The 23382-nt window shown below is 57.1% G+C and overlaps 2 long non-coding RNA genes across 3 annotated transcripts; both read left to right on the forward strand.

Moving 5' to 3' along the window:
- LOC138843170 (uncharacterized) lies at positions 1 to 11898 on the forward strand. 2 transcript variants are annotated; one of them, XR_011379237.1, is made up of 8 exons: positions 1 to 1819; positions 1962 to 2069; positions 2256 to 2422; positions 3014 to 3143; positions 3620 to 3774; positions 7962 to 9303; positions 9447 to 9554; positions 10937 to 11898. It is a non-coding gene; the product is annotated as an uncharacterized lncRNA (long non-coding RNA). The 2 variants fall into 2 exon arrangements; XR_011379236.1 differs by having other exon boundaries at positions 2 to 2069.
- Positions 11899 to 16389: 4491 nt separating this feature from the next.
- LOC138843974 (uncharacterized) lies at positions 16390 to 18875 on the forward strand. Its single transcript, XR_011379238.1, has 2 exons — positions 16390 to 16556; positions 17937 to 18875. It is a non-coding gene; the product is annotated as an uncharacterized lncRNA (long non-coding RNA).
- The last annotated feature ends 4507 nt before the right edge of the window (positions 18876 to 23382 follow it).

A 23382-nucleotide genomic window follows, 5' to 3' on the forward strand; every position in this document is an offset into this window, starting at 1 on the left:
GTGGGCTGGGCCAGGTCAGTTCTGTTTGCTGTGGGTTTTGTGTACAGAGTTTCTGGTGCTGACATTTCTGTCTCCTCTGTCTCCCTCTCTCTGTCCTCCTCTCCATCTATTTGCCTTCGAATAAGTAAGCAAATCCTTTTAAACAAACAGAGAAGTGAGCAGCTGGGACCTGAACAGACACTGGTACGGGACGCAGGCCCCGTGAGCCGTGGCTTTACAGCTCCGTCACAGCACCGCTGACTTGGGTGACAGAACATTTGATGTAGCGTCGCGATGCCAGTGACGCTGCACCATGGTTTGAGGCGATCATTCAGGTGTTGAAGAGAAAGGAGTGGATACATTGAGTCTGCAAAAGGCAAAATTATGAAAGATGCTAAGACCAGAAATGAAAAGGGTTTGAAATATCCTACAGGGTTTAATTTCTCAAAAAACTAATATCACTCTCTTCAACCCGAGAAAGGATTGTGCATTCTTTGTCTCACTCAAGTAGAAAGGTTCCTGTGCAAACCAGCAGAGGGCAGCACCGGCTGCGGTTTCCTGCTCTGACATCAGAAGGCACCATTGTGACGTCATGCCTGCTGCCTGCACAAAGCCTTGGCTGGGCCTGGGTTCTGTCATTGGCCCAGGAAGGGCTGTCCCGGGGACCTGGGGCTGGAAACAGCTGCCTGTGTTTCCCTTGTTTTGTTTTTTTCCTCCTGCTGCTGTTGTTTTAGTCAAATATGTTTTTTCTTTTTCCATTTTGATTATTTTGTTTTCTTACATATTTTGTTTAGTTTTTTCCTCCAACATTTATAGTCTCTTGTCGCTTTCTTATTGATTTTCCTAGGATATTTCATTTCCATTTGGATTTCTTGTCACTTTTTCATTGGCTTCCTCTTGTTTGTGGTTGTTCTTTGTATTTTCTCTCATTGTTGGGTTTCTATTTTTTCACTCTGTGTTTTTTTCTCTTTTTTATTCCTTTTTTTTAAAATAAGACCATGAGGCCATCTGCATTCCTTGTTATACAGTTCAGGTTCTTGGGATTTTTTTCTTTATGCTTTATTACTGATTTATTTGTGTTTTCTCACTTTTAACGGTTCCGACAGGGTTAGTCTCAGTTGTGAGTCTAGTTGAGTTCATTTAGTTCCTGTTTTCTGTTGGTGATGTCAGCTGACTTTGTCCATTTTGTGTTTTGATTTCTGTTCATTTGATTTCTGTTTGTTTCATGCTCGTTTGTGCTCAAGGAGTCAGAGCCATGAGAGCTGATCTGTGTCAGCTGCTGGCTCAGGGTCTCCCAGACGTCAGCCCTGCTGACCCTTCCTGGGGGAGCCCTGGAGAGGGAGAGGAATCCGGAGGAAGAATCGCATCCTGCGGCTCCTGTTGGGTCAAATTTGTTTTTTCTTTTTCCATTTTTGATTACTTTGTACTTTTTCTATTTTATTTTGTTTCCTGCCACCATACATGTTCATTTTGTGTTTTCTCATTTTAACATTTTATTCCATAGAACAGTCTCCTTGTTGGTGTGGTGTAGTGGATACAGTTCATGTTTTCTGTTGGTAACGGGAGCAGAGTGAGTTTGTTCATTTTTGTGTTTTGATTTCTGTTCATTTGATTTCTGTTGTTGCATTTTCATTTGTGACCACTCGTCTCCCTTCCTGGGAGCCCCGGGAGAGGGAGAAGAATCCCGAGGCCAGGATCGCATCCTTGATGGGGACTTCCTGGGGCGGGGACTGACTGCGGTCCCCCAAGCCCTCTGTGTCCCCAGTGGCTCCCACGTCCCTCAGCAGAGCGGGGCAGGAGGTGTCATGGCGCCTCCTGGACGAGCTGAGAAGGCTGTCAGGTGGGACAGGTGCTGTCTGCACGGGGGTGGGAGAAAGGGTTGTTACTGCGAGGTTCTGCCTGATTCAGGGGACTCTGTTGGGGTCTCCCATGTTTGCAAGGGAGGGGCGGTGGCAGTGCGGGCCCCTCTCTCCCCTGCACAGGTAACTACTGCCCAGTCCGGGTGGCTCTACAAGGTTTAGGATCCAAAGAAGCCCCAGAAACCTGATCTGCACCAGCAAGAAGACTTCCTGTGGAAGGACCTCTTGGTGGTAAGGGACTCACCCTCAGGGACAGGAACCAGGGACCAGGCCATGTCATGACAAGGCCCACGTTCCCCGCATGTAAGCTTGTCCCTGGCCAAGTCCTTTGACCTCTCAACTCCAGGAGGGTCCTGGGGCCACCAACAGGTCTACACGGCAGATGCTGCAGCTCAGCTGTGTCTCTGGTGCCCCCAGGTCACCACGATCTCGGAAGATGGACTCCGAGACGCCCAGCTTCAGAATCCTCGCCCTTCCAGAAGAGGAGTCGAAGGTCCCTCATCCTCGCTGCCCCAAGGACTGGATCCCTTGGCTCCTCCATCCCCGGGGAGCAGCTGCTGCCTGGGAAGAACCTCGTTGCCTCTGTTGGTGCCCATGGATTGCCCTGCACTACTGCCTCTGTGCCTAGAGTTAACAGATTTATGAGTTAGACAGAAACCCATGAGATCAATGAATTGTGAATGGAAAAACATGAAGGACTTAGTGTTGGTTTCGGGCACCTGTGGCCTCACACGGGGATCGGAGCACTGGGAGCCTGGAGGGAGGCAGCTTGGAGCCACACCAGGTCCAGGGCCTTGCTGAGTCCTGGCTCCACTGCCCGCTGCTACCCACCTTGGTTTCCCTGCCCCTTGGCCACTGATTCCATCTCTGTCAAGGGGGTGTGAGCAATAGGAGCCCCTGGTTGCAGGGTGGCTGCCGCGGGAAGCACCCAGAATAGTTCCCACCACCCCTGGCTGCTGGGTATTGCTGGGTCCTTAGGTGCCATCACCAGCCTGGGCGGGGTTCTGGGAGCTGTCAGCTGTCTCTGGGTCCTGGGCTGTTGGGGAGCTGGCTCCTTCCTGTGAACCCCACTGGCCTTTCCTTTGTCCTTGCCCCTTCTCCCTGCCTCTCTGTCCCTCCCGTGTTGGAGGCCCCGAGCCTGATTTGGGGCTCTCTCTCCCCTTCTTTGTCCTCAGGTAGACCCAGGAGCAGCCAGGCCGGGAGCACCTGCACCTCCCAGAGTTCCCTCTTGAACTCCTGACACAGGGAAGCCCCAGTGCCTACTGTGGCCATCTTCCCTTTGCTGACCTCTCGGCTCCACCCCAGGTCAGCAGTCCTGCCTCTCCTGGGTGTCCCACATCCCGCATTGACCTTACCCGCGGCCCCCTCCCTGAGATGGTGGTGGTCACCCTGCCGCCCAGGGCTGGGGCCAGAGTGAGTGAGGTTATGGCTGCGAAGCTCCCAGCAGTGGATGAGACATCTGAGGAGTCCTCAGGACAGAGGCCGTGCTGGGATCTCCCCAGACATCCGGGACACCAGGAGCAGGCAGGAGTCCCCCTGCCGTCTTAGGAGAAGTTTGCACACACCAGGTTGCAAACTGCCAGCCCACGGGCCAGACCTGCTCCCTTGAGTCTGCTGTGGTTTGTGCTGTGTGCAAAGTTGTGGTGCTGAGGTTGAGATCTTCAGATACCACGGAGCTGTCGGGGCTTCTCTGGGCACAGGGGAAGGTGTGGCAGCACCAGGCCCCGGGGTCTGTGGCCGCAGTGGCTGCATGTGCTCAGACACGCCCCCGCCCTCTGCAGGTGCCCCCAGAACCCCTGGCTGGGAGAGGCTGAGGTTGGTTGGGCCAAGAACCTTTCCACGTGCAGTGTCTGAGACTCGGCCAGGTGATTCCCACTGACAGAGCCGCGCTGCTGGGTACTCAGAGCCCCAGAGGCCACAGGCATGAGGGACACAGGTGAGCCTGGACCTAGGCTGCCTTGGTGCTGGGTGCCCGCCCCTCCCCCACTGGGCCCCTGGCTCCCTGTGGAGCTGGGCCTCTGCCTCAGGCTCAGCTTGCATTCACTGCCTCAGCTCCACCCCTGCAGACCTGGGCTGTGGGCATTGTCCCCTCCTTCACAAACAGGGAAACTGAGGCCAAGAGGAAGAGCCAGGCCCCTCCCCAGTGAGCGGTTCCTCCCAGGCCCAGGTGGCTGCTGATTCCTGCCCACGCAGGGAGCAGCTGGGGCAGAGCCGGGGCGTCAGCATCGGGAGCAGCTGCCAGCCCTGGGCCCAGGGGCTCAGTGTGAGGAGACAGCTCCACCTGTGACAGAGGAACGTCCTTAGGCCAGTACATGGAGTGGAGTGTATCTGAGAAGAGCATCATACAACAACAATGATACCAGAACCAGGCAGCTCTGGGAATGGAGCAGGTTCTGAGGTGGCTCATCCAGGACAGGTGCACAGCACTGCTGGGCCACGGGAAGTGGGTGCAGAGATCAGCACCATGGCTCCAGGTCAGTCCCCAACCTGCAGGGCTGTCACGGCTGAACTAGTGAATTGCTAATTATTGAACTAGATACAGGGCCTTGTGCCACAGCCACAGCACAGGGCCTGGATGAAGCTGTCTGAGTTGGGTCTTGGGCCCAGTGCAGGTGCCTGGTCCAAGTCCATGTCTTCCTTGAATTTTATTTAGCACCTGATAAGGCTTTTCCGTGCAGAGGTAGAAAAGAGATATCTAGGTGACGTTTTATTAAATTAAGAATGTCTGAGTGCACAGACGTGTTTTAGGATCTCAGTCTGCAACTCCTTGTTGACCCGGGCCACTGTGCTGGGATGGTTCTTCTGGGCACCAGCAATGATGATATCTGGGGAGGCAGGGGGAGCCGGGCCTGGGGTGGAGCCTCAGAGTGCCTGCAGGTGCGTAGCCCGCGCCTCTCCTGGCCCCTGCGATGGGAAAGACTGAGCGACCTGGAGTGTCTGTGAGTTTCTGTGGAACCCAGATGAGCATGTCCAGCACCGTGGGGATGGGCCATTGCTGTGGGCAGCACCACCCAACCCACCCAGAACTCGGAGAGAACAGGGCCGCAGGGCAGGGGCAGCTCGGGGCTCTCATGGAGCCTGCGCGTCTCAGTGCTCCCCCTCAGGCTCAGAGCCCCCGGTGCTGTGGCTTTTCCACTCTGCAACTCACACCCGTGGCCTGGGACTCCCGGCTGCAGCCCGAGACCGAGAAAAACCCGGCGGCTGCTGGGTCCCTGGTACTGTGTGCTGCGGTCTGGGTCTGTGCCCGCTCCCAGCTCTCCTAGTTTCCTATGGGCAGACGGCCACCCCTGGGACTTGCCCGACACTGTCACAGGTGAGACCCTCCCCCTGACAGACACCTTCTGCTGCACTGCTCTCTTGCGTCATGTGCTTGGCTCCCAGGGAACCGTGGCTGGACTGGATTCTGAATCCTCTGGGGACCTTGATGGGCACACATGTGCCAGTGAGGTGGGGCTGGGGTTTCTGTTGGTTCTGGAAGCTCCCAGGTGGGTGGGGGACAAGGACCTCAGTCAGGCGTCCTCAGAGCCTCTGTGGATCCCTGCTGTGGACCATGAGAACCAAGAGGGCCCAGGTGGCTGGGTGGACGGAGACCCGGGAGCTGCCCCTTGCACAGGCGTCCACTGAACTGCTGCACACTAAGGGGGCGTGTAGCCCTGGCTGACACTGGCCCCTGCCCCCCGGGGTCCTCATGTCCACAGGGCGGCGTTGGGCTCTGTCAGACCTACTCGTGTGTGCAGGAAACTGCTCAGCACAGGGAATTCCTGGCCCGAGGCGTCTGTGACCAGGAGTGGGGAGCCCAGCACCCTGGGGCTCAGTGCCATAACGGGCTGTAGGGAGCCCACGAGCTGCCACTTCCACGTGGGTTTCTCTGCTTTGTTGGATGTGGCGCCCATTTCCCAGAAGGCCCCCACCATCGTGTTCACCACCTTCAGGAAGTGCCGGAACCCAGAGCCGGCCCTGCCAGCATTGGATCCTGCAGTCTGCAAGCGATGCCGGCCCCTGCAGCGACACGGCCCTGTCCATCAGTGAGGAGGCGCTGGCAGCACCTCCACCGCTCTGGCGGGTTGGGGTTGGCCCTCCAGCACTGAGGCAGACCTGTGGCTGTGGTGTGGGGGTGTGACTCAGAGTCCCCAGACCCTGGCCCATAGGGAGGACAAGGCAGACAGACAGGGTGCTGCAGCATGCCCTCCCTGGAGCAGCAGGAGCAGTGGCTGTGGGTGAAGCACGTCCTGCAGCTCACCACGGAGCACACCAGTGGCAGCGCTGTGGGCCCCAGGGACCATCAGAACAGGGCTCACTCCAAAGGCAGAGCTCAGCCCAGGCAGGCGGCAATGAACCTGGACCCAGTGCCCAGAGCCCTCAATAGCCAATGCCAGTCATAGCTCTATAGTTGGCAGAACAAGTCTGAGTCAAGGACAGAACCCTCAGCAGGTGTAGCTCCAGGGACACCACCACCTGCCATCAGGGTTACCATCCTGTTGCAGCCTGCGGGGACAGACGCTCAGCAGCTGACCTACCACAGGGTCACCGCAAAGCTAGGACTCGCCTGCCCTCGGCACTGACCTCATCCCAAGAGGCACAGCCACATCTGTCCGGCGAGAGCACCCATCAGGAGGGTGGAGCAGGGGGAAGAACAGGGCCAACAGCGGTCACAGCCCTGGGTGCTGACCAGGCAACCAGGGAGGGATCTGCTGCCACCTCTGCCCCTGGTCCTAGCGAGTTAGAACTTCAGAGTGGGCGTGTGTAAGGGAGGACACTGCACGGTGTCTGTGGTTGGGGGAGATTGGAGCCCTGGGGCTGACACTGTCAGGAGGGTGGCAGATGCTCACTGGCCATCAGGGGCAGAGTGGGGCCTTCCAGTGGTACAGGGACTCGGGCGAGGGACGTCGGGCCGTGGGTCAAGGTTCTGTCCTCACATCTGGCACCAGGTCTCCAGGCCATGTCCAGCCCTGATGCCAGGCCCAAGGGCAGGGGCAGTTTGAGTGCAGGGCCCAAGGCTCAGGGAGGCAGGGCACCAGGCCCCAGGTTGCCCTTTGAACTGGCTGCCTGGGGTGAGCGCCCCCTGCTGGGTCCCTGGAGAGGTGCTGTTGGGCAGTGCTGAGTGCAGGCCCAGGAGGGAGCAGGCACTGCTGAGCTGACCTTCTTGGCCCCTTCTCTGTACCTCTCTGTCCCTCCCCTGGGGGAGGCCTTGAACTGAATTTGGGGCTCTCTCCACTTCTCTGTCCTCAGGACACCCAGGAGCAGCCAGCAGAGCACCTGACACTCCCTGCGCTTGTCCTCTGCCCCTCCCACAGGGAACCCCCAGTGGTTGCTCGTGACCCTCTTCCCTTTCCTGGCCTATGGGCTCCACCCCAGGCCGGGACTGCTGCCTCCCTGGGTGTCCCATATTGATCCCGTATGGACCTGACCCACCCCCCCACGCTGGGAAATGGTGGTGGTCATCCTGCCTCCCAGGCTGGGGCCAGAGTGAGTGAAGTTATGGCTGTGAAGCTCCAGCAGTGGACGAGACCATAGGGGAGTCCTCAGGGCAGACAGAAGCTGTGCTGGGGTCTCTCCTGAGATCCGGGACTCCAGGTCCTATAGGGGCCCCCCTGCAGCCTCTGTAGGAAAAGGACTCCCCACCAGGTTGCACACTGGTGGCCTGTGGGATGGCCCAGGTCAGTCATGTTTGCTGCGGCTCCTGCTGTGCAGAGTTTGTGGTGCTAACTGGGGAACTTCTCTGTCTCCCTCTCTCTGTCCTTCTCTCTCTGCCTTCGAATAAATAAATAAATAAATCCCTTTAAAAAAAAAAAAAGTGGAGCAGCTGGACCTGAACAGACACTCGTACGGGACGCAGGCCCCGTGAGCCGTGGCTTTACAGCTCCGTCACAGCACCGCTGACTTGAGTGACAGAACATTTTATGTAGCGTCGCGATGCCAGTGACGCTGCACCATGGTTTGAGAGCGATCATTCAGGGGGTGAAGAGAAAGGAGTGGATACATTGAGTCTGCAAAAGGCAAAATTATGAAAGATGCTAATACTAGAAATGAAAAGGTTTTGAAATATCCTACAGGGTTTAATTTCTCAAAACAGTAATATCTCTCTCTTCAACCTGAGAAAGAATTTCTCTCTTTTTTTTAAAGTGGAAAGGTTCCTGTGCAAACCAGCAGAGGGCAGCACCGGCTGCGGTTTCCTGCTCTGACATCAGAAGGCACCACTGTGACGTCATGCCTGCTGCCTGCACAAAGCCTTGGCTGGGCCTGGGTTCTGTCATTTGCCCAGGAAGCGCTGTCCCGGGGACCTGGGGCTGGGAACAGCTGCCTGTTTGTTTTCTTGTTTTGTTTTTGTTCTTCAAGCTGCTGTTGTTTTGGTCCAATTTGTTTTTTCTTTTTGTGTTTTGATTATTTTGTTCTTTTTTCTATTTTATTTATTTTGATTTCCTCCAGTATTCGTATTCTTTTTCCCTTTCTTACTGATTTCCTTGGATATTTCATTTCTGTTTGGATTTTTTCTTCACTTTTTTCATTGGCTATTCTCTTGCTTGTGGTTGTTCTTTATATTTTCTCCCATTATTGGGTTTCCCTTTGTTCACTTTGAGTTTTTTTCTTATTTTTATTTCCTTTTTTTTTAAAATAAGACTGTGAGTCGTCTGCTTGGATTGTTATTACAGTGAAGGTTTATGAATTTTTTTCCTTATGATTTATTCCTTTTTTGTGTTTTCTCACTTTTAGCTGTTTCGATAGGGTCAATCTCAATTGTGAGTCCAGTTGAGTTCATTTATTTCCTGTTTTCTGTTGGTGATGTGAGCTAACTTTGTCCATTTTATGTTTTGAGTTCTGTTCATTAGATTTCTGTTTGTTTCATCTTCTTTTGTTCTCAAGGAGTCAGAGCCATGAGAGCTGATCTGTGTCAGCTGCTGGCTCAGGGTCTCCCAGACGTCAGCCCTGCTGACCCTTCCTGGGGGAGCCCTGGAGAGGGAGAGGAATCCGGAGGAAGAATCGGATCCTGCGGCTCCTGTTTGGTCAAATTTGTTTTTTCATTTTCCATTTTGATTGCTTTGTACTTTTTCTATTTTATTTTGTTTCCTGCCACCATTCATGTTCATTTTGTGTTTTCTCATTTAACATTTTATTCCACTAGAACATTCTCTGTTGTTGGTGCAGTGTAGTTGATTCAGTTCATGTTTTCTGTTGGTAACGGGAGCAGAGTGAGTTTGTTCATTTTTGTGTTTTGATTTCTGTTCATTTGATTTCTGTTGTTGCATTTTCATTTGTGCACCACTCGTCTCCCTTCCTGGGAGAGCCCTGGGAGAGGGAGAAGAATCCCAAGGCCAGAATTCCAACCTGGATGTGTACTTCCTGGGGCGGGGACTGACTGCCGGTCCCCCAAGCCCTCTGTGTCCCCAGTGGCTCCCGCGTCCCTCAGCAGAGCGGGGCAGGAGGTGTCCATGGCGGATCCTGGGGCCCGAGCTGAGAAGGCTGTCAGGTGGGACTGTGGTGTCCCCGGGGGCGGGGGGGGGGGAAGGGTTGTTACTTCGAGATTCAGCCTGCAGGGGACTCTCAGTTGGGGTCTCCCATGTCTGCAGGGGAGGGATGGTGGCAGTGTGTTCTCCTCTCTCCCCTGCACAGGTAACTGCTGCCCAGTCCGGGTGGCTCTACAAGGTTTAGGATCCAAAGAAGCCCCAGAAACCTGATCTGCACCAGCAAGAAGACTTCCTGTGGAAGGACCTCTTGGTGGTAAGGGACTCACCACAGGGGGGCGGGGTCACCCCAGACAGCCAGGGTGTCCATTGGCTTTGCATCGGTGTGCAGGAATGGAGCAGGTGCATAGGGGAGGGGGCGGGTGGGACTCACACTGATGCCCATGGGCCGTCCTTGGTCAGGGGAGAGTGCAGAGGGGCTGTGGGCTTCACCCCTGTGGTTTCTGGAGGCTCCAGCAGCATGAGCCATACCGCGTGGGCGCTGGCTGTGTGCAGCTCTGTACCAGGGTCTAAGGAGGGGAGAGGCCGCGGCAGCTCCTGACAGGCCCCAGGCTGCAGCAGCCGGGGGTCCCTCTCCTGAGACGTGGAGCCGAGGTCTCGGCACTGCTCGACCTTGCCCTCTGCCCCAGCCCTGGGCCAGGCAGTGTGGCCGAGCACCTAGGAGCATCCTCACCGCCATCCCATCCTCAGGACAGACAGCCTGCCCCGGGGTCTCCATGGGAGATGCAGCAGCTCCCACCTGGACAAGGGAGCACAGACGCTGGGCAGGTGGAGGTGGGGCTGCCAGGTGCAGGGAGACCGTGTCCTGGGCGTTTCTGTCCTCCCTGCAGGCCATGGCTCCTGTGTCGTAGGCCCCTGGCCCATTCCCCAGGGGCGTGGACGGAGGTGAGCGCTCTGCTCCTCTCTGAGACTCAGACGTCCGGGTCCACCCTCCTGAGAGCCCCTGACCTTCGAGTCGGGCCCTTCAGTCCTTGGAGCCTCACCGTGCCCCCCTGGGAGATGGGTGTCTCTGAGGGCCACAGTGGCCCATGAGTCTTGCACACAGGTCCTGCACGGTGCCTATGGGTGGTGAGCACGTGAGAGAGGGGACCGCTCTGTGGTTGCCAGCCTCGGAGGTCCCTGCCGTGAGCTGTAGACCAGGCCAGCAGCCGGGGCTGTGCTGGGGCCTGGCAGGGGCGCTGGCATCACTACAGCTCTGTGCTGCCAGCACTACCTCCCTGTGTCTGTCCTTGGTGGGCCGAGCCCCAGGGTGGGCATCTCCTCTGGCTTGGACGAGGCACCTGCCACCTGCCTGCTGGTCTGTGGCCTTGTCACCAGTTTGCCCTGCGGTCTCAATTGGACAGGAACCAGGGACCAGACCATGGCATGACAGGGCCATGTTCTCCCCTTGTCAGCTTGTCCCTGCCCCAGCTCTCTGACTTCTAATCCAGGGGGTCCTGGGGCGACCAAAGGGTCTACGTGGCAGATGCTGCAGCACAGCTATGTCTCTGGTGACCCAGGTCTCCCCACCTTCCACGGGAAGACGGACGCCAAGACTTCCAGCTTCAGAATCCTTGCCCCTGTGGTTTCCAGGAGTAGAGTGTCCTTCTTCCTCACTGCCCCAAGGACTTGACTCCGAGCTTCTCTGTCTGCCCCCAGGTCACCACGAGCGTCCACAGGAAGATGGACTCTGAGACGCCCAGCTCAGAATCCTCGCCCTTCCAGAAGAGGTGTTGAGTGTCCCTCTTCCTCGCTGCCCCCAGGACAGGACCCTGTGCCTTCTCTGGCTGCCCCCAGGACAGAACAATCTACCACCACGAGAAGGCCTCCTAGACCCCCACCTTCCGAAACCTCGCCCTTCAGGAACAGGTGTTGAATGTCCTTCATCCTCGCTGCAAACAGGATAGGACTCCGTGTCTTCTCTGAAATCCCCCAGGTCACCACGATTGTCCAAAGGAAGATGGACTCTGAGACGCCCAGCTTAGAATCCTCGCCCTTCCAGAAGAGGTGTAGAATGTCGCTCGTCCTCGCTGCCCCCAGGACAGGACCCCATGGGTTCCCTGGCTGCCCCCCAGGTCACCACAATCATTAAAGGAAGAAGCACTCCGAGATGCCCAGCTTTGGAATCCTCGCCCTTGCTGAAGAGGTACTGTTGTCCCTTGTCCAAGCTGCCCCAAGGACAGGACCCTGTGGCACCTCTGGCTGCCCCGATGATTGTCCACCGGAAGATGGACTCCAAAACGCCTAGCTTCAGAATCCTCGCCCTTCCTGAACAGGTGTTGAATGTCCTCTTCCTCACTGCCCCAAGGACGGGACCCCGTGGATTCTCTGTCTGCCCCCAGGTTACCACAACCGTCCACTGGAAGATGAACTCCAGGACGCCCAGCTTAGAATCCTCACCCTTCCAGAAGAGGTGTTGAATGTCCCTCGTCCTCGCTGCCCCAAGGACAGGACCCCTGTGGCTGCTCCGTCCCCGGGGAGCAGCTGCTGCCTGGGAAGAACCTCGTTGCCTCTGTTGCTGCCCATGGATTGCCTTGCACTACTGCCTCTGTGACTGCAAGTTAACTGATTTATGGTTTAAAGGAAATCCATTAGGTCAATAAATTGTGGCTGGAGAAACATGAAGGCCTCAGTGTTGGTTCGGGCACCTGTGCTCACACACGGGGAGCGGAGCGCTGGAGCCTGGAGGAGGCAGCTGGAGCCGTGCCCGGGCCTGGGCTGAGTCCCGGCTCCAGTGCCCACGGCTGCCACTGCCTTGGTTTCCCAGCCCCTGGGGCTGTTTCTGGCTCTGTCCAGGGGGTGTGAGTGACAGGAGCACCTGCCTCCAAGGAAGGCCCCGGAACAGCACCAGACTCCCCTGGCTGCTGGGTAGGGCTGGGTCCTTAGAGGCCTTGATGTCTGGTGGGGTTCTGGGAGCTGTCAGCCTCTGTGGGTCCTGGGCTGTGGGGGAGCTGGCTCCTTCCTGTGACCCCCACTGGCCTTTCCTTTGTCCTTGCCCCTTGTCTTTGCCTCTCTGTCCCTCCCCATTGGGAGCCCCCGAGGGCTCTCTCTCCCCTTCTCTGTCCTCTGTTCCTGTCCAGTCCAGGTGGCTGCTGTTCCTCTCCTGACCTGGGAGCTCTGGGGTCAGAGTCCTGGGTGTCAGCATCCGGGAGCAGATGCCAGGACCTGGCTCAGGGCTCAGGTTCAGAGACAAGTCTTTCCCGGGACTGAAGGAAGCTCCTTAGGCCAGGTGCATGGAGTGGAGTCCATCTGAGGATGGCATTATCACAGAGAAATGGTCACGAGTCAGGCAGCTCCCAGAACTGGAGCAGGTGCTGAGGTCCCCACTCCATGACAGGTGCCACAGCATTGCTGGAAAACAGGAAGTGAGGTGGGGAGATCAGCACCAGGGCTCCAGTTCAGTCCCACACCTGCCAGTCAGGCACTACTTAACTAGTTAATTGCTCACAGCCTAATTAGTGAACTGGATACAGGGCCTTGTGCCTCAGCCACAGCACAGTGCATGGATGAAGCCATCTGAGTTGGGTTTTGGGCGCAGTGCATGTTCCTTATTCAGTCCATGGCTTCCCATGAATTTTATTTAACATCTGGTAAAGCTTCCTGTGACGTTGTCTTCTGTCTAGAGGTAGAAAGAGGTGGCTGGGTGACGTTTAATTGAATTCTGAAATCGGAATACAAAGCCTTGTTTTAGAAACTCGGTTCTGCGACTCTAGTTGACCCTGGCCAGTGTACTGGGACGGCTGTTCCGGACAACCAATGACTGGATCTGGGCAGGCAGGGGGAGCCGGGCCCAGGGTGCAGCCTCAGAGCACCTGCAGGTGCTGAGCCCCCCTCTGCTGCCCCCAGATGGGAAAGACTGAGTGACCCAGGGTGTCTGTGAATTTCTGTGGAGTCCAGATGAGCGTGTCCAGCACCCGAGGGGATCCGCCCTCACCGTGGGCAGCACCACCCAGCCCGTCCAGAACTCGGAGAGAACAGGGCCGCAGGGCAGGGGCAGCTCGGGGCTCTCATGGAGCCTGCGCGTCTCAGTGCCCCCCCTCAGGGCTCAGAGCCCCCGGTGCTGTGGCTTTTCCACTCTGCAACTCGCACCCGTGACCTGGGACTCCCGGCTGCAGCCCGAGACCGAGAAGAACCCGGCGGCTGCTGGGTCCTGGGTCCTGGGGACTCGGTATGCACCTGCTCCCAGCTCTCCTGGTTTCCTACTTGGCAGAAGGCTGCCCCTGGGACTTGGCAGCTGCCATCACAGGTGAGCCCCTTCCTCTGACAGACCCCCTCCCCTGCACCCCTCCTTTGCACCCTCTCTTTGGCTCCCGGGAACTGTGGCATGACGATTCTGAATCCTCTGGGGACATTGCTGGATGCAGAGGTGGGGGAGAGGTGGGGTCTGGGATTTCTGGGTTCTGGAGGCTTCCATGTGGGGCAGGGGACAAGGACCTCTGTTAGGCGTCCTCAGAGCCTCTGCGAATCCCTGCTGTGGACTGTGAGAACCAAGAGGGCCCGCGTGGCTGGGTGGTGGGGCTCTGGGGGCTGCCCCTGACACAGGCGTGCTCTGACCAGCTGCACACTGAAGGGGCTGTGGCAGCGGGTGGCTCCTCGCACACCCCTCCGGGATTAGAACCACCTGCTGGCTGGAAGCCACAGAGTCCTGGGCATCTCCCCTTGAGGATCCAGGTGTTAAATATCAGGAATGTTTTCTATTGACTCGCAGAGGTCCCAGGAAACGTTGAACCTGGGCCCTGGGTAGTGTGCGGGTTATGTGGGGTGTGGTTTTGGGCACAGGGAAGAGTAGACGGGCTGTGGGCGTCCTCTTGGGGCAGGGGCAGCAGGACCCCTGATTAGGCCCCAGTTTTGTTTCTCCTTTGTCAAGCCCAGTCCCCTCTGACACCCACGTGGACTGCGGGGATCTCAGGAGAACGGGTGCTGCCGGGGCCTCGAGGTCCATGCGCAGCCCAAGGGAAGGCCTGAGCTCTGGGCTGCGCTGGTGGCCCGGGTGCTGTGACTCCTTTGCCCAGTTCTGGCAGGAGGGGCCGGGGCCATGGGCAGCAGAGAGGGAGTGAGGTTATGGCTGCGAAGCTCCCAGCAGTGGATGAGCCCATAGGGGATTCCTCAGGGCAGACAGAGGCTGTGCTGGGGTCTCCCCCGAGATCCGGGACACCAGGACCTGCAGGAGCCCCCCTGCAGTGTCTGTAGGAAAGGTTTCCCCACCAGGTTGCACACTGTGGCCTGTGGGATGGCCCAGGTCAGACATGTTTGCTGCGGCTCCTGCTGTGCACAGAGTTTGTGGTGCTAACACGGGGACCTTCTCTGTCTCCCTCTCTCTGTCCTTCTCTCTCTCTGCCTTCGAATAAATAAATAAATCCCTTTAAAAGAAAAAGTGGAGCAGCTGGTACATGAACAGACACTCGTACAGGACGCAGGCCCTGTGAGCCATGGCTTTACAGCTCCGTCACAGCACCGCTGACTTGAGTGATAGAACATTTGATGTAGCGTCACTGGCATCATGGTTTGAGGTGATCATTCAGGGGGTGAAGAGAAAGGAGTGGATACACTGAGTCTGCAAAAGGCAAAATTATGGAAGATGCTAAGATTAGAAATGAAAAGGTTTCGAAATATCCTACAGGGTTTAATTTCTCAAAACACTAATATCTCTCTCTTCAACCTAAGAAAGAATTTCTCTTTTCTTTTTTTTTTTAAAGTGGAAAGGCGCCTGTGCAAACCAGCAGAGGGCAGCACCTGCTGCGGTTTCCTGCTCTGACATCAGAAGGCGCCATTGTGATGTCATGCCCGCTGCCTGCACAAAGCCTTGGCTGGGCCTGGGTTCTGTCATTTGCTCAGGAAGCGCTGTCCCGGGGACCTGGGTCTGGGAACAGCTGCCTGTTTGTTTTCTTGTTGTGTTTTTTTTCTTCAAGCTGCTGCTGTCATTTCGGGAAAATTTGTTTTTCCTTTATCTCTTTTGATTGTTTTGTTCTTTTTTTCTATTTTATTTATTTTGATTTCTTCCAGTATTCGTATTCTTTTTCCCTTTCTTATTGATTTTCCTTAGATATTTCATTTCCATTTGGATTTTTTTTCTTCACTTTTTTCCTTGGCTTTCCTCTTGTTTGTGGTTGTTCTTTATATTTTCTCCCATTATTTGGTTTCCCTTTGTTCACTTTGAGTTTTTTTCTAATTTTTATTCCATTTTTTTAATAAGACTGTGAGTTGTCTGCTTGGATTTTTATTACAGCGAAGGTTTATGAATTTTTTTCTTTATGATTTATTCCTTTTTTGGGTTTTCTCACTTTTAACTGTTTCAATAAGGTTAGTCTCAGTTGTTAGACTAGTTGAGTTCACTTAGTTCCTGTTTTCTGTTGGTGATGTGAGCTGACTTTGTCCATTTTGTGTTTGATTTCTGTTCATTTGATTTCTGTTTGTTTCATCTTCCTTTGTTCTCAAGTTGTAGGAGCCATGAGAGCTGATCTGTGTCAGCTGCTGGCTCAGGGTCTCCCAGACGTCAGTCCTGCTGACCCTTCCTGGGGGAGCCCTGGAGAGGGAGAGGAATCCGGAGGAAGAATCGGATCCTGCTGCTCCCGTTTGGTCAAATTTGCTTTTTCTTTTTCCATTTTGATTACTTTGTCCTTTTTCTATTTTACTTTGTTTCCTGCCACCATTCATGTTCATTTTGTGTTTTCTTATTTTAACATTTTCTTCCATAGAACAGTCTCCTTGTTGGTGTGGTGTAGTGGATACAGTTCATGTTTTCTGTTGGTAACGGGAGCAGAGTGAGTTTGTTCATTTTTGTGTTTTGATTTCTGTTCATTTGATTTCTGTTGTTGCATTTTCATTTGTGCACCACTCGTCTCCCTTCCTGGGAGCCCCGGGAGAGGGAGAAGAATCCCGAGGCCAGAATCGCATCCTGGATGGGGACTTCCCAGGGGTGGGCCTGACTGCGGTCCCCCAAGCCCTCAGTGTCCCCAGTGGCTCCTGCGTCCCTCAGCAGAGCGGGGCAGGAGGTGTCCATGGCGGCTCCTGGATGAGCTGAGAAGGCTGTCAGGTGGGACAGGTGCTGTCTGCATGGGGGCGGGAGAAAGGGTTGTTACTGCGAGATGGAGCCTGCGGGGGACTCAGCTGTGGCACCTCTGTGTGCAGGGGAGCGGCAGTGGCAGTGCAGGCCCCCCTGTTCTGTGCACAGGGGCTCTACTGCCCTGTCTGCGGTGGCTCTACAAGGTTCAAGACCAAATAAGCCCAGAAACTTGATCTGCACCAGCAAGAAGACTTCCTGTGGAAGGACCTCTTGGTGGTAAGGGACTCACCCACAGAGGGGCGGGGTCACCCCAGACAGCCAGGGTGTCCTTTGGCTTTGCATCTGTGTGCAGGAATGGAGCAGGTGCATAGGGGAGGGGGAAGGACTCACACTGATGCCCATGGCCCTCCTTGGTCAGGGGAGAGTGCAGAGGGGCTGTGGGCTTCACCCCTGCAGGTTCTGGAGGCTCCAGCAGCATGAGCCATCCCGCGTGGGCTGGCTGTGTGCAGCTCTGTACCAGGGTCTAAGGAGGGGAGAGGCCGCGGCAGCTCCTGACAGGCCCCAGGCTGCAGCAGCCGGGGGTCCCTCTCCTGAGACGTGGAGCCGAGGTCTCGGCACTGCTCGTCCTTGCCCTGCTGCCCCAGCCCTGGGCCAGGCAGTGTGGCCGAGCGCCTAGGAGCATCCTCACCGCCATCCCATCCTCAGGGACAGACAGACTGCCCCGGGGTCTCCATGGGAGATGCAGCAGCTCCCACCTGGACAAGGGAGCGCAGACGCTGGGCAGGTGGAGGTGGGGCTGCCAGGTGCAGGGAGACCGTGTCCTGGGTGTTTCTGTCCTTCCTGCAGGCCATGGCTCCGTGCTGGAGGCCCCTGGCCCATTCCCCATGGGTGTGGACGGATGTGAGTGCATCTTCTCCTCTGAGACTCAGACGTCCGGGTCCACCCTCCTGAGAGCCCCTGACCTTCGAGTCGGGCCCTTCAGTCCTTGGAGCCTCAACATGCCCCCCTGGGAGATGGGTGTCTCTGAGGGCCACAGTGGCCCCATGAGTCTTGCATACAAGGTCCTTCACGGTGCCCGACGGGGGGTAAGCACGTGAGAGAGGGGACCCCTCTGTTTCTGCTGGGCTTGGAGGTCCCTGCCGTGAGCTGTAGACCAGGCCAGCAGCCGGGGCTGTGCTGGTGCTTGGCTGGGGCGCTGGCATCACTGCAGCTCTGTGCTGCCAGCACTGCCTCCCCGTGTCTGTCCTCGGGGGGCCGAGCCCCAGGGTGGGCATCTCCTCTGGCTTGAATGAGGCACCTGCCACCTCTCTGCTGGTCTGTGGGCTTTGTCACCAAAGTGCCCTTGGGTCTCAAAAGGTCAGGAACCAGGGACCAGGCCATGGCATGACAAGGCCGTGTTCTCCCCTTGTCAACTTGTCCCTGCCCCAGCCCTCTGACCTCTCAAATCCAAAAGGGTTGGGTCCACCAAAGGGTCTACACGGCAGATGCTGGGGCAGAGCTATGTCTCTGGTGACCCAGGTCTCCCCATCTCCCACGGGAAGACGCGCTCCAGGATTTCGAGCTCAGAATCCTTGCCCTAGTGGTCTCCAGGAGTAGAGTGTCCTTCTTCCTCGCTGCCCCAAGGACAGGACCCCGAGCTTCTCTGCCTGCCTCCAGGTTACCACGAGTGTCCACAGGAAGATGGACTCCGAGATGCCCAGCTCAGAATCCTCGCCCTTCCAGAAGAGGTGTTGAATGTCCCTCGTCCTCGCTGCCCCCAGGACAGGACCCTGTGGCTTCTCTGGCTGCCCCCAGGACCAAACGATCTACCACCACGAGAAGGACTCCTAGACCCCCAGCTTCCAAATCCTCGCCCTCTAGGAACAGGTGTTGAATGTCCTTCGTCCTCGCTGCAAACAGGAGAGGACCCCGTGTCTTCTCTGCCATCCCCCAGGTCACCACGATTGTCCACAGGAAGATGGACTCTGAGACGCCCAGCTTAGAATCCTCGCCCTTCCAGAAGAGGTGTAGAATGTCGCTCATCCTCGCTGCCCCCAGGACAGGACCCCATGGGCTCCCTGGCTGCCCCCCAGGTCACCACAATCATTAAAGGAAGAAGGACCTCGAGACGCCCAGCTTTGTTATCCTCGCCCTTGCAGAAGAGGTACTGAATGTCCCTTGTCCTCGCTGCCCCAAGGACAGGACCCTGTGGCACCTCTGGCTGCCCCGATGATCGTCCACCCGAAGATGGACTCCGAGACGCCTAGCTTCAGAAATCTCGCCCTTCATGAACTGGTGTTGACTGTCCTCGTCCTCATGCCCCAAGGACAGGACCCCGTGGCTTCTCTGTATGCCCCCAGGTTACCACAATCGTCACCTGAAGATGGACTCCGATCGCCCTGTTAGAATCCTCACCCTTCCAGAAAAGGTGTTAATGTCCCTCGTCCTCGCTGCCCCAAGGACAGGACCCCAGGGAGCAGCTGCTGCCTGGGAAGAACCTCGTTGCCTCTGTTGGTGCCCATGGATTGCCCTGCACTACTGCCTCTGTGCCTAGACTTAACTGATTTATGGTTTAAGAGAAATCCATTAGGTCAATAAATTGTGGCTGGAGAAACATGAAGGCCTCAGTGTGGGTTCGGGCACCTGTGCTCACATACCGGGGAGCTGGGCGCTGGGAGCCTGGAGGAGGCAGCTTTGAGCTGCGCCCGGGGCCTGGGCTGAGTCCCGGCTCCTGTGCCCGTGGCTTCCACTGCCTTGGTTTCCCAGCCCCTGGGGCTCTGTTTCTGGCTCTGTCAAGGGGGTGTGAGTGACAGGAGCACCTGCCTCCAAGGAAGCCCCCGGAACAGCACCAGACTCCCCTGGCTGCTGGTAGGGCTGGTCCTTAGAGGCCTTGATGTCTGGCGGGGTTCTGGGAGCTGTCAGCCATCTGTGGGTCCTGGGCTGTGGGGGAGCTGGCTCCTTCCTGTGACCCTCACTGGCCTTTCCTTTGTCCTTGCCCCTTCTCCTTGCCTCTCTGTCCCTCCCCTGTTGGAGGCCCCAAGCCTGATTTGGGGCTCTCTCTCCCCTTCTCTGTCCTCTGTTCCTATCCAGTCCAGGTGGTCGCTGTTCCTCCCCTGACCTGGGAGCCCCGCGGTCAGAGCCCTGGGCCTCAAGCTTCCGGGAGCAGATGCCAGGACCTGGCTCAGGGCTCAGGTTCAGAGACAACTCTTTCCCGGGGCTGAAGGAAGCTCCTTAGGCCAGGTGCATGGAGTGGAGTCCATCTGAGGACAGCATTTTCACAGAGAAATATGTTCACGAGTCAGGCAGCTCCCAGAACTGGAGCAGGTGCTGAGGACCCCACTCCATGACAGGTGTGAGAGCTTTCCTGGACAACAGGAAGTGAGGTGGGGAGATCAGCACCAGGGCTCCAGTTCAGTCCCCACACCTGCCAGTCGGGTACCTCTTAACTGGTTAATTGCTCACTGCCTCATTAATGAACTGGATACCGACACTAGTGCCACCAGCGACAACACAGTGCCTGGATGAAGCTGTTTAGGTTGGGTCTTGGGCCCAGTCAAGGTCCTGGCCAAGTCCGTGATTCCAGTGAATTTATTTAGCTCCTGGTAAGGCTTCCCGAGACGCTGTTCTTCCTTTTAGAGATAGAAGAGGTGGCTGGGTGAGCTTTTAATTGAATTATGAATGTCCGAGCGCAAAGCCGTGTTGGAGGATCAAAGTTCGCAACTCCTTGTTGACCCTGGCCGATGACCTGTGACAAAAGGAACTTCCTTAGGCCAATTACATTGCGTGGTGTTTGAGAAGAGCATAAAATACAAATGATACAAGAATCGTCAGCTCCCAGAACTGGAGCCGGTTCTGAGGTCTCTAGTAAATGACAGGTGCACAGCATTACTGGAAACCGGGACGTGCGGTCCAGAAATCAGCACCAGGCTCCAGTTCAGTCCCCACACCTGCCGGTCGGTCACAGCTCAACTAGCTAATTGCTCACAGCCTAATTAGTAAACTCGATAGTGGGCCTTTTGCAGCCCACCACAGCACAGCGCCTGGATGAAGCTGTCTGAGTTGGGTCTTGGGCCCAGTGCTGGTGCCTGGTCCAAGTCCATGATTCTCATGAATTTTATTTAACACCTGGTAGGGCTTCCCATGACGCTGTTCTTCTGTCCAGAGGTAGAAAGGAGGTGGACTAGGTAACGTTTAATTGAATTATCAATGTCCGAGCACAAAGCTGTGTATTAGGATCTAGGTTCTGTGGCTCCTTGTTGACCCGGGCCACTGTGCTGGGATGGTTGTTCCGGGCGCCACCAATGACTGTAACCAGAGAGGCAGGGGGAGCTGGGCCCAGGGTGGAGCCTCAGAGCGCCTGCAGGTGCTGAGCCCGCCCCGCTCTTGGCCCTGGAGGGGAAAGATTGAGCGACCCAAGGTGTCTGTGCGTTTCTGTGGAGCCCAGAGCAAGCGTCCAGTACCATGGGGATGCGCCCTCGCCGTGGGCAGCACCACCCAGCCCGCCCAGAACTCGGAGAGAACAGAGCCGCAGGGCAGGGGCAGCTCAGGGCCTGTGCGTCTCAGTGCTCCCCCTCAGGGCTCAGAGTCCCAGGTCACAGGTGAGCCCCTCCCCCTGACAAGCCCTCCCCCTGCACTGCTGTCTGTGCCCTGTGTTTGGCTCCCAGGGAACCTTGGCTGGAACGGATTCTGAATCCTCTGGGGACCTTACTGGGTGCACAGGTGCGGGTTAGGTGGGGTCTGCGATTTCTGGGGTTCTGGAAGCTTCCATTTGGGGCAGGGGACAGGAACTCCGTCAGGAATCCTCAGAACACGGTGTGGATCCCTGCTGTGGTCTCTGAATCAAAATGACCCAGGTAGCTGGGGGGATGGAGCACCGGGAGCTGTCCTTGCACAGGCGTCCACTGCCCAGCTGCACACTAAGGGGGCGTGGTAGAGGGTGGCTCCTCCCACACTCACCCTGGGATTAGAACCACCTGCTGGCTGGAAGCCACAGAATCCTGGGCATCTCCCTGGGGAGTTTCAGGTGTTCAATATGAGGAATATTTTATATTGACTTGCCTGGCATGAAACGTGGAGCCTGGGCCTTGGTTAGGGTGGGGGGATTTCAGGGGTGTGAGGTTGTCCATGGCTAGGAGCAGGCCTGGGGCTGTGGGTGTCCTCTTGGGGCAGGAGCAACAAGACCTTTGATTAGGCCCCAAGTTTGGTTCTGCCTTGGCAAAGCCCAGTCCCCTCCATACCCAAACATGGACGTGGGGGGGCCTCAGGAGAACGAGTGCCTGCTGGGTTCAAGTGTAGTGCCAGCCCGAGGGAAGCCCAGAGTGAGCTCTGGGCTGAGCTGGTGGCCCGGGTGCTTGGGACTCCTCCGCCCAGGGCTGGCAGGAGGGGCCAGGGCCACGGCCAGCAGACAGAGGGAGGGAGAAGGGGCTTCCTGGGGACCTGGTGGGCTCTGGCTCTGGCCATGGGCATGAGGTCCTGACCTAGTAGGCTGCAGCTCCTCCAGGCAGGGAGCCGACACAGCACAGCCCTCCTGAACTGTGCTGCCGGGTGCTCATCTCTGCAGGGCGGCCTCAGCCAGCTTGTGTGTGCAGGAAACTGCTCAGCACAGGGAACGCTTGGGTCCGAGGCGTCCATGAGCAGGAGGTCGGGGAGCCCAGCACCCCATAAAGGGCTTTAGGGAGCCCACGAGCTGCCACTTCCACGTGGGTTTCTCTGCTTTGTTGGATGTGGCACCCATTTCCCAGAAGGCCCCCACCATCGTGTTCACCGCCTTCAGGAAGCGCCGGGACCCCGAGCCGGCCCTGCCAGCGTCGGATCCTGCAGTCTGCATGTGATGCCGTAAACATGCAGCGACCCGGCGCTGTCCATCAGTGAGGAGGCGCTGGCAGCACCTCCACCGCTCTGGCAGGTTGGGGTTGGCCCTCCAGCCCAGAGGCAGACCTGTGGCTATGGCTTGGGGGCGTGGCCCAGACCCCCCAGGCCCTGGCCCATGAGGAGGACAAGGCAGAGAGACCCGGTGCTGCACAGCGCCCTCCAGGAGCAGAGGAGCAGTGGTTGTGGGTGGAGCACCTCCCACTGCTCACCACGGAGCCCCCCAGGGCAGCTCTGTGCACCTCTGTCACTGCTCAATGCAAACTCCAAAGGCAGAGCTCAGCCCAGGCAGGCAGCAATGAACTTGGCCCACATTGCCCTAGGACTCAACAACCAATGCCAGTCATAGCTCTATAGTTGGCAGAACAAGTCAGAGTCAGGGACGGAACCCTCAGCAGGTGCACCTTCAGGGACACCAACACCTGCCATCAGGGTCACCATCCTGTGACAGCCTGCGGGGATAGTTGCTAAGCAGCTGACCCACCACAGGGTGACGGCAGAAGCTAGGACTCGCCTGCCCTCGGCACTGACCTCATCCCAAGAGGCACAGCCAATCCATGAGGGGCGAGCAACACACCAGGAGGGTGGAGCAGAGGGAAGAACAGGCCCAACAGCAGTCACAGCCCTGGGCACTGCAGCAGAAGGGAGGGCTCAGGGCTCTCCCCGCTCAGGGTCTGAACCCCTGGTTCTGTGGCTTTTCTACCGTGGAGCTCGCACCAGTGGGCCCAGAACTGATGGCTGCAGCCTGAGACCCAGAAGGACCCCAGCGTCTCCTGGGTCCTGGTCCAGTGGGCTCCGTCTGTTCTGGTTTCCCACCTCACAGACCTTGGCCGCTCCTGGGACTTGGCAGCCACCATCACAGGTGAGCCCCACCCTCACACACCCCTTCCCTGCCCCTCTCTGTGCTGTGGGTCTGACTCCCTGGAGAACCATTTCTGGAGCAGATTCTGGTTCCTCTGGGGACCTTCTCTGGCACACTGGTGAGGAGAGGGTGGGGCTAGGATTTCTGTGGTTTGGAAGCTTCCATGTGGGGCAGGCGTCAAGGGCCTCAGTTTGCCGTCCTCAGAGCGATCTCCAGATCCTTTCTATGGACTGTGAGACCCAAGATGGTCCACGTGGCTGAGTGTGCAGAGCCCCAGAGCTGCCCCTTGCACAGGCATCCACTGCCAGCTGCCACACTAACGGGGCCGTGGTAGTGGGCGGCTCCTCCTACACTCGCCCCGGGATTAGACCCACCTGCTGGCTGGAAGCCACA

Source organism: Oryctolagus cuniculus, chromosome 10, assembly GCF_964237555.1.
Source record: "Oryctolagus cuniculus chromosome 10, mOryCun1.1, whole genome shotgun sequence".
Taxonomy (NCBI): Eukaryota; Metazoa; Chordata; class Mammalia; order Lagomorpha; family Leporidae; genus Oryctolagus; species Oryctolagus cuniculus.